The following is an 11,217-nucleotide window of genomic DNA, read 5'->3' on the forward strand; positions in this document are numbered from 1 at the left end:
AATAGACGCTGTCACAGTACCAGGGACATCTTTGTGCCATTAAACACGGGTTCTGGATGCGGTCCTGACAGTCGGAATCCCGACATTCATTTGCCTGACGTCAGGATCTAAACTGTCAAAACGCTGACACAGGTGCCCAAGCCACCGTGCCCGCAGCGAGCCCGCAAGGGGCTTTGTTGCGTTCACCATGCTGTCTGAGTCCGGGCATTCGGGATCCCGATGTCGGGCTAATGACTGTCGGGATCCCGGCTGTCGGACCCCTGTACCACACCCATTAAACACATCTCCCTCTGAGAAAAAGTCTGCAAAGTAGTAGAGAGAACTAACCTTGTTCTATCTCCACCTTACCGACACAGAGAGACTCATGGGTACCAAAAGGTCAACCCTGGAAAAACATCAACACAAGCAAAAAGCTGACAAGTTTTTCGTGTCTGTGTCCATGTGGACCCTCAACTAGTGCAACCAGTTTCCCACCGTAGTTCACCTGTATGGTAAAGTAAAGTAAATAAAAAGAATCGTAAAAAACTCATGTTGATGTTTTTTCATCTTTTTGCTTGGGTCAACTTCTTGCTTTGATCTTGTGCATGTTGACCATATGCTGTCAACCTATTGACTGTCGACATATCTCAAAAGAAGAATCACATCTTTTGGTCCGATAATTTGATAGTTATTCTCTGACAACTGTATGCGATCCCCCCCCCCCCATTGTGTAGCCCAGGGATGGGGGGATATCTCCCCCTTTCATTCTGGCTGCAACCACTTCTGGGGAACCCTCGGTGGACAGCGGAATGTTCCCTCTTTCCAAATGATACCTGTGGCCCCATAGTGGTTAATGTCTGCTGATCACAATATCATAGAGGTCCCTCTCTCATACTATGTACCCCCTTAGTGGTAAATCACCCCAGCATTACAGGATGACCTGTGTGTAGAGTGTGGATGTCTGCGGTTTTGGAAAAGTGGATGAATCCTCAGGTAAGGACTGTAAAACAGTGATGGTGGTTACACACAAATACTGACACACGGTTGTGCTTCGTGCTCTTTATTGCAATCATTAATGAGACATTATGGTCAAAACCAGCGTCCTTAGTATGATATGTGGTGATTCTAGATTGATGGTCAGGGCTGCCATCAGGAATTTTGGGGACCGGGACTTATTTCCTTTCTTCTTCAACTCAGGATGCCGGTGGCCAATTAAAATGCAGCACCGGCTGCTGAGCCAATCAGAGCTTGCGTACCGGCAGCAGCTCTGATTGGCTGCTGGTACGCGAGCTCTGATTGGCTCAAAAGCCGGTGCAGCATTTTAATTGGCCGCCGGCATCCTGGTTGAATAAGTCTGCGCTCTGGGAAATGCTTTGTTCAGCAGGCTGAGTGCAGCAGAGGCAGTTGGGGGGGGGGGGGGGGTTTGCGGTGGGCAAAATTAGCTGCATGGGCCCTTCCAGAGGCCTGTACCCACAGCACCCCCCTTTTGGCAGCCCTGTTGATGGTGGCATTCCTCAGACTGACCATCTGCCATTATATGCGATCGGGACTTAGTTCAAAAAGTACAGGATTCAGAGACTTTATGTGCTGTGCGATGGGATGCCCGTGGGAGCGCGTATCACATTGCACAGCACAATTGTACCGTGTATGGGCACCTTAAGAACTGCTAGCACTCTCCATGGCATTGCCAGGAAACCTGGATTCCGCTCAGCACTGAGCCCTCGGGTGATCATATTCACAACAGCCACGTAACTTGTTCTACAACTTCCTCTAGATTCTGTCTTAGATCAAAGCCAAGCTATAATGAGTTTAAGTAGTTCTTAAATAATTATTTCTATTTGATCATTTCATTGATTTATTGAAGTAATTCAGGTTTATACACACACGCCTATGCTGGTGCAATACTTCAGGCTATGGAATTGCTAATCGTCGCAAGCGAAGGGGACGCCCAGAAAAGAAGACAAACGCCCGTCTGATCCATCGCAAAGTCCTCAGCAACTGTGGACTGGCCGCTGCAATAGTGATACCGATGCCGTGTTACATGGAGACAAGTACATGTAATGCTCGATTTGCAGGCACATCACGGGGGTAGGACCCGGGGTAGGTGTGGGTGTGGCCTTGGCCTGTGCTGTTTCCCGCCCCCTCTCCGCAGCCTGCCGCCAGGAGTTACAACTCATGTGGATCAGGTTCTATATCCACACTATCACTTGTTAGAGTCATTTCAGAAGAGAAATACTGAGAATAGGAAATTAATACCCTTTCACACAGAAGGAATACCCATGTTATTCAGCAAATTACAGGGTAGAAATTATCAACCCGGTAATTTGTTCTTCTGTGTGAAGAGTGGTCAGGCTTCTCTCTGCAAAATGACATGGTATTTGCTGGGATTTTCAGACTTTTCTATAAGAGGGATTTAATAACCAGAGGAGTCACCTGAATTATATGACCAGGATAATATCCAGCTGCAGCAATACCAATATTGGGAAATCTGTTGCATCTCTGGATTAATAGTAATAGATTCCCACGTGCAGATGGTACTGATACATTGTTTCCATAAAACAGTTGCCAAGTGGCACAGTGAAAGGGAGAGATCCATTCCACAGTAATGGGGTCTACACACGTAGTGACATCACTAGATCACATAGAAAATGACATCACTCCATGTGCAGGGGCGACAGCGATGCACAGCCCCGCACATCGATATCACCCGGCGAATAATATCCAATTGGTCAGGGCCAGTGTTCACACCACACACAGGACACTGGCCCTGACAGATCGCTCAGCGTTGGCACATCACTGTGTACTGAGCGATGCTGAGCATTCTGAGTGTTCTCAGCAGATCTCTACGTGTGTAGGCCCCTTATGATTGGAGATGTAGTCTCCTAGATGTACTCCCAGTGTTACTTCATCTTTTATTGATCCTGGGGAGAGAAGAGAAGAAACCGGTATATAAATATTGACAATTGAAGGGTTTATTAACATACTGGATTGACATCATCTATTCACTACACTTAGGGTTCAACATTCATTTAATTATAGAAATAGTGGGGCGTCCGCCAAACGTGGACGCTTCTTAAAGAGGTAATCACAAGGAAAATCCATGCCTTGGAAGTGATTACCCCATTAGAAAAAGGTCCGAGTTCGTCTGGCATCCCGCACGGCCGCCAAACTCGGTTGGCATCACATCCCGCCCATAGGTTAGGTTACCACAAGCTAACATTAAAGTCTTTAAAAGCAGCTTGGGTGGAGGAAGTATTTAGTACTACTGTAGGTAATCTACGCTCCTTTAATAAGTACGGGTGGGTTACATAAACTGGGGGGAGCATAAAGTATGACAGAATAGCTGGAGGATAATGGGGAACAAAATACAATCATTTAGTAAAATATAAATCCTGTGGTTAGCTGCAGTCAGCACTCTCATGGAGGTAGGTTGGTGTCACTCACAATGGTGGAGCTTCTTATTCATAGCATGTGGTGGGCTCCCTGGACTACACACTTGCACATGGGGGGTGTCAAGCATACTGCCCACCCTAAATCCATAATTAAACTTAACTCCAGAATCCCGTGTCAGCCAGTGCAGCAGAGAAGCAGAAATCTCTGTGACAATAGTGTGGCGGCCATGTTTGCGGTGATTGGTCCATGTGCAGTAGAGAAGCAGAAATCTCTGTGACAATAGTGTGGCGGCCATGTTTGCGGTGATTTGTCCATGTGCAGTAGAGAAGTCGAAGAGCAAAAGAAAAGAGAAATGGGGTTGCGTAGGTTGGGCGCACCCTGTTGTATAATGGTGCAATAGCATTTTTTAATTATTTACTCAAAATTTCCCTTTGTCTACAGTAATTGATTTATTGTGAGGTCAGCAAAGGGAACAAAAGTATTGTGGGTAAAAAAGAGAGAGGTTAAAATCACATACAAACAACAATGACACACATTAGTTTGTGTTACAGTAAGATATATCTTTGTGATCGTCAAGCGAGACGATTAATTAAAAAACGACTCAGTCTACCTGATATTCATGAACCTTATTGGATGAGAGATTCAGAAAGTGAGAGATTTGGTAATATTTTTTTCTTTAAAGCGGCAATCATTTACACAGCAAAATCAAACTTGTTTTGCAGTGTAAATGATTGCCGCTTTAAAAAAAAAAAACTGGAGATGTCTTACCAAATCTCTCACTTTCTGAATCGCTCTTCCTATTAAATTTCACCCTATATCTTTTTATGTAACTTTAATAGTACATTTTGGGATTGCATGGTGTTCCATAATTTATTGATATATCTATTATATAATTGTATTATTATATTATGCGTCTGTAAAGGATTCTGGGTGTAGTTAAATCTATGGTTACATTTTTTTTATTCCACATCCCCTTATATATTGTAGTTTGGTAGAGTGCTATTGGGCCTGTTGTCCTATCGTTGTACTTTCTGGAGACAGCAGAAGGAGGAGAGATGTTTATTTTTATTTATTTTTTCAAAAATGTTTGTATTGCAATTAATGGAGAAATTACAATAAAGCATTGAACAATAGTAAAATGTCTGCATACATTGTCTCATTCTTTTCTTCTTGTAGTAACACTTGTATGATTGAATTACAAGTTGCACAATAAAGGTGTTACATAACATTTTCTTCATATAGTCGCTATTTGCACAATATCAAATATGAGATGTAAATTTAGCTACGTTGTTGGGTAATGGGCGGTTCTTTTTAGATCATTGTAGATTAATGCCAGTAGTCAGGTGGAAACATTTATGCATTTGTCATCTCATTTCCGTTTGTATCCACTGAAGCGAAGTACAGAAATAGTTATTTAACTCAATTGGAATTTTTTGGAGTAGAAAAAAATCCGAAGATGACCCTTGATGGGGTTAATGATAAATATTTTACCAGATCAGCCACTGCAATCTTTCTTATTGTCAGCCAGAATCTCTGTATTGCTGTACATTCCCATAAACAGTATCAATTTCCATTGGAATGATTACATATGAGCCATGTTGAAGAATTAGTGGAGCCTATTAATACCCCTTTTACAACGCCACAAAAACCCGGGTCAGTGGCGGTATAAATGGGTCAACCCATGTCCATTTACACAGAACTTCTACACAGGTCCTGGATTGAACATGGCTAGGACTTGGGTAGAGGCCGATGTAAATGGTGCCAGCACAGGGTGAAGTTGGTGGTATCCTCCCAGAAGCAGCGCCGCAGCGGGGTCTGTGCAGCGCTGGGGAGGCAGCGGGGTTCCTGTGGTGGATGGACAGTCAGCAGCAGGGTCCCTGCAGCTGATGGGAACTAGTAGCGCTTCCCATCTGCCACAGGGACCCCGCCGCTGACTGCCCATTCGCCACAGGACCCCACCGCTGTAGGGGGAAAGGGTAGTTACCTCCATGTATCCCCCCCCCTCCCACTTGGTCAACCCACGGCTCCCACATCCTTGCCCTCTCCATAGGACAAGTGACAGCACCATGCATAAGTGCAGGTGGTCTATGCCTAGGACTAATGCTGTGATTGCACACCTGTAGCCCCTCTACCTGCATGTGCGGCTCTACCAGGCACATGGGGTGAGAGGATGGCACAGCAATGAACAAGACTACAGCCTTATACTGTAGGTCACTGCACCAGTCAGATTGGCTCCAGCATTAGGCCGCAGTGCATCCCCAGCCTATCCTACAGCTGCGTCCCGCAGAGCAGGCGCACTCCCCAGAGCACAGCTCCCACCTCCTTGCCCCCTCCATGGGCACCCCATCCCTATGTCGTCTAGCCACGCTCCCTCCTGGTCCTGTCCTGTACTTTACTGTGGGTGCTCCCCCCCCCCCCTGCCTATAATTCAACCAGGATCCCCATTTGTGCAGCAACCAGGTGGTATCTCTCTCACTGGTAATTTTTAATGACATCCACAAGAAAAAGCAGGGCTGACCCAGGTTCAGTGTGAATGGTGCAGACCCACGTCGAAGTGCTGTGTAATACCCCTTTTACAACAAAACGGCAGGTCTCACCGAGGTTTTTGGACCCAGCTTCAACCTGGGTGCAACAAGGCATTTGTTACCTTTTACGCCGGTGTCCTACAAGGGAACCTTCACCGGCGCTCCTCCCCCCGACAGAAGCGGTTCCTGAGCTGCCACTTGGAGATTATGACATCATCTCCAAGCACCGGGATTGCCGCGCTGGGCCCCGGACTGCAGCACTGGGACCAAGCCCAGCACCAAGGTAAGCTGCTGGGCTGCCCCCAACCCCTGTGCACCCCCCTAGCCCTCGTCCGGGAGGTGAATGGATCCTGCACATAGGCATCCATTCACCTCCTCCCTGCCTTTGCTGTAGTCTAAACCTGCGGATGCTGCGGTCCGGAGGTTGGGCTTCCCCCATTGATGTAAACGGTAATCGGATGACCCGGTATACCCGTTTACACTGCCCTCTACCCAGGTCCTAGCCGTGTTCAACCTGGGTAGAAGTCCCGTGTAAAGGGACATGGGTAGACTCCGCTGACCCAGGTCTGACCTGCCGCTGACCCGGGTTTTGCGATGGTTTTTGCGATGGTGTAAAAGGGGTATCGATGGGGTCTGAAGCTGGGTCCGACCCTAGAAACTGGGATATTGTTTTTATAGAGTATAATAAAGTTTCCAAGAAAAACTTTTAGGAGTAGAGCTGTTAACGAGGTTGTACGTAACAGAAAAACAGGGTATCAGCAAGTAGGCTTATATATAGGGTTTAATGAGGATCTCCTTTATGTATCTATTAATTGGGCTTTCCTTATGTAACCACTGCTTCTAACAGTTTTAGGCTAGAGCAGTGGTTCCCAAACTGTGCGCCTAGGCTCCCTGGGGTGCTTGTGGTGCTTGTGGTTTCCAATCCTAACATGTGGGTAAACACAAGTGAATCATGTTCCTCAGCACATAACTGGACCGAAGGATAAAATGTAATCACAACTTATTTCATTTAATATTTTCTTATGAAATTCTCCGTAACAAACTTTTGGCCTAGCGGTGCCGTGAAAAATATACTGATACTATAGGGCAGGGCTGGGCAATTGCGGCCCTCCAGATGTTGAGGAACTACACATCCCAGCATGCCTTGCATCAGTTTCAGCATGGCCACATAGCAAAACTAATGCAAAGCATCCTGGGATGTGTAGTTCCTCAACATCTGGAGGGCCACAATTGCCCAGTCCTGCTATAGGGTATAAATCAGTGGTTCCTAAACTGGGTTGGGATCATTTGGTCTACAGCATGTTGGTCGATAGTCATTAGGTAGACACCATAAGGTCAACATGGGAAAAGGTCGACATGGGAAAAGGTCAAAAGGTCATTAGTTCGACAATGTCTAGGTCAACAGTCAAAAGGTCGACATGGGGTTTTTCACAGTTTTTTTTTTACCTGAATGTCAACAGTTTGAAGTGCACCGCATCCCTTCACATCGCTCGCGATGTGTCGGGCACGGTTCCTCGCTGCGCTCTTCACACTATTTTATTCTCTCACCGCGCCCTAGTGGATGGTAGGGCATGAAATACCGCCTGTCGGCACATGTCGGCTCAAAAAACGGTGAAAAACCCCATGTTGACCTTTTGACTGTCAACCAAGACATTGTCGCACTTATGACCTGTCGAACTAACGACCTGTCGAACTAATGACCGTTCGACTTAGAACCATGTCGACCTAGACCCATGTAGACCTAATGGTGTCGACCTAATGACTGTCGACCATCATGCTGTAGACCAAATGACCGCATCCCTCCTAAACTGTATGCCGTTGCACCCAGGGGTGCTTCGGACACTTGCAGAGGTGCCTCTGGTTGGTGGTACTGGACTTATTCAAATTCTCTATGATCATTGTATAGACAAAACCAGTAAATAAATAATAAAATAGGTGGAAAAACAGAAGCAAATCCTGTCTCTCACCATAAAGATGACGTATAAACACAAATTACTTTATTCTAAATTTCTCAATAAAGAAACTTTTGGTCTAGGGGTGCCGTGAAATTTTTTGGATTTTTTAGGGTACCTTCATTCAAAAAAGTTTGGGAATCACTGGCCTAGAGGGAGATATAGTATGGTTTATTGTTACCAATGTTTTTTGGCTTGAGTCTTAAGTCCCATTAACCCCGTCTGGACATGTAAGATTTTAAACTTGTAACAATTGTTTCAATGTGGGTTGTAAGTAATTGACTTTGGCACATTTCCCAGAGTGTCTGGCCTGTGTTGCTTTATTCTATCTGGCACTGGATGTTGTTACAGTAGCAATTAACACCAATGGTAATGAAAAACTGTAGCAACTAATGTACAGGATTTATTATACAGTGTTCATGATTATACCACATTCATTGGCAGTTTCACGAGTAGAAAAGCCACAAGGACCTTGACACGGATGCCATGCTCCCAGAGATCTGCACACACAGGCCCTTATTCAGATCTGATCGCTTTACAAATTTGTTCTCAATATGGGCAAAACCGTGTGCACTGCAGGTGGGGCAGATGTAACATGTGCAGAGAGATACATTTGGGTGGGGTGTGTTGATACTGAAATCTAAATTGCAGTGTAAAAATAATGCAGACAGTATTCACCCAGCACAGAAACAAAACAAACAAAATAACTCACACAAATCTAACTCTCTCTGCACATGTTACATCTGCCCCACCTGCAGTGCACATGGTTTTGCCCATTTTGAGAACAGATCTGAATAAGGGCCATAGTCAGAGTCTACCGCGCTGCCAAAGAGGAGGGGGTCCACACGGAGCCTGCACACAGGCCCTCGTCTCTCTTATGCTGCCTCTTTACAGGGCTAATAAGGGACACAGGGGCCAAATGTAATAGGGTGTGACAATCAGAATGTGAGAGATGTTGGGAGAGTTTTCTAATTTTTTTTTTTTAAAGCGGCAACCAATTCCAATGCAAAACCAGGTTGAATTTGCCATGTAAATGATTGCCGCTTTAAAAAATGGGTATCTCTAAAGGGGCATACACACAGGGCGATTTTTGCCTATTTTCCAAGCGATCGATCTAGATCACTTAGAAATGAAGCTCCGGGTGTACACCCCATAGCGATAATGAGGCGCGGTTCTGCGATTTAATTTACCATGGCCGCCTCAGTTGTTTAGCACATGCAGGCAAAATCTAGTTAGATGGCCTAGCAAGTGCGTACAAAACATCAGTTAGCAGAGATTGCTATGTGTGTATGGGCGATCTATACACCAAGAAGCTCAAAATTCAAATAGGGGAGGCAAATCAACTGCCACCAACTGCCATTCCAAACTGACAGTTAGTGTTTCTCCCCTATTTAAATTTTGGACTGTGCTGCATCCCCACCTCTGGAGCCGCCATTGCTTACAATACATCTCAATGTGTGACTGGGCCTTAAAATAGCACATTGTGGAACTCAGTGAAAAGATACCAGAAGTAACTGAGGAGCTCATTGAACATATGAGGCCACAAGTCCTAAATTCTTGACACGGGTCATATAAATACAAGGTATAAATAACCTTCCCCAGGGACTTCTAACCAAGAGATGCCTGTAATACAGACTCTAGAGCCCTGCGGGAGCTTTCGCCGCAGATGATTCATGCTCAATTAATCCGACAACAGGAAGCTTTCACCAGTCATTTACCACAATGGTGTCAATTACAGCCCTTAATCCCTGATTATCTGGTAAACCAGAGGCAATAAATCTGTCACTCACAATTATCTATATAGCCCCGGCTGATAGCAGCAAGTGCAAACACCTCACATTTAAATATAATTGGCAATTTCAAATACTCTTGAAATCATGATTTTAATACATTGACCAATTATAGCCATTCCGGGCTGTAACTTGTGGTGTGCAAACGGTGGTGTCAGGCAGCGTGCAGGACTGTAACTGTGGCCACCATTGCTGTCTGTACTGCATGTGGCCTGCAGGGTGCCTGGAGCATCCTCTGTAGCCAGTAGCACTGCTGCAGAGCTGCCCAAAGCCCCCATAGGTCACTCTGGGCAGTGGTCTACTTCCTAGTTCTAGGCCACCACTGGAAGACGCTCCAGGGGTGGAGCTGCAGCACAGTTAAAAATTCAAATAGGGAAGGAACACCAACTGCCATTCCAGGCTGACTCACTGGCAGTTGGTGTTTCTCCCTATTTGAATTATGAACTGTGCTGCAGCCGCACCTCTGGAGCCGCCACTGGTCATCACCCACTAGGTGTGACTTAATAATGTCACAGGTGCTTTTGGGGAGGGGCTGGCTCATGGTGGTATAGAACGCTGCTCAAGCCCTATGGTCATTTATACAGGACATTGTATTATCAGAGAAAGAAAATAAAAACTGTACTTTGTGGAAGCACACTTACCAGGAGTGCAATGGCTTCAAATAGCAGTATAAAATGTACACATTGTATTAAATATACATTAAAAAGGAGTCGTGTATAAAAAAAAGTCTTCTTCGAAAATTGTTTTAAGTTATCACAAAAACATTGGGATTGGGGTGATTACAAGGCGCTCTGAGAGAGCAACCCTTAGCTGCCTGTACTGGTGAGGGGCAGTCCTGTTCCCCCCTAGATACGACAAGAACAAAAAAAGGGGGTAGTACTGGCGCTCAGGGGTTGGAATAGTCAATGGGTAAATATCTGCTGGTTCCAACTAAAACCTGGCTTAATGTTATTGATGTCTGGAACAATAACTGTGGGCTGGGTGTTGTGGTTGGATGTCCAATGCAGTGTTGTGAAATGGTGAATTAATAGCGAAACTGTCCCACAACGGGCTGCTACTCACAACTGGCAAACTTGAGGCTGAGGGTTCACCCCGACTGGCCCTTGTATCTGTGTTGGGCTGGGTATGGGTTCAGCTGGTAAGATTGAGGCTGGGGGTTCACCACTGCTGGTCCTTGCGTCTGTGTTGGGCTGGATGTGGGTACCTCCGGTATAAGGGTATGGATCAATACAGTTGTAAGTGTGCAGCAACAAAATAGTGGTTTCTTACCAGATGGTGTTGGTCGATCAGCATGCTCCCTGGGTTGCGACGTGTTCCATGCAGTGCGTTCACTGCACTGAAATACCGTTTAGAGACATGCAGTGTGAAAGGGGTTTTAGCTGGCAGACCCGTTTTAAAATACCTGGTCAAAGCCAGTTTTCCGGTCTGAAAGCAGCATAAATGTAATGAGTTATTTAAGGAGACAGTATCCTATTGGGTTTTACCCTGGGGATACTGTAACTGGATAGACAAGCAATAGGTCGACCTAATGCTTGCCTGTCCAATGATCCCATTCCTTACCCTGATGGTGGTTTTAAA

Source organism: Crinia signifera, chromosome 19, assembly GCF_055691185.1.
Source record: "Crinia signifera chromosome 19, ASM5569118v1, whole genome shotgun sequence".
NCBI lineage: Eukaryota > Metazoa > Chordata > Amphibia > Anura > Myobatrachidae > Crinia > Crinia signifera.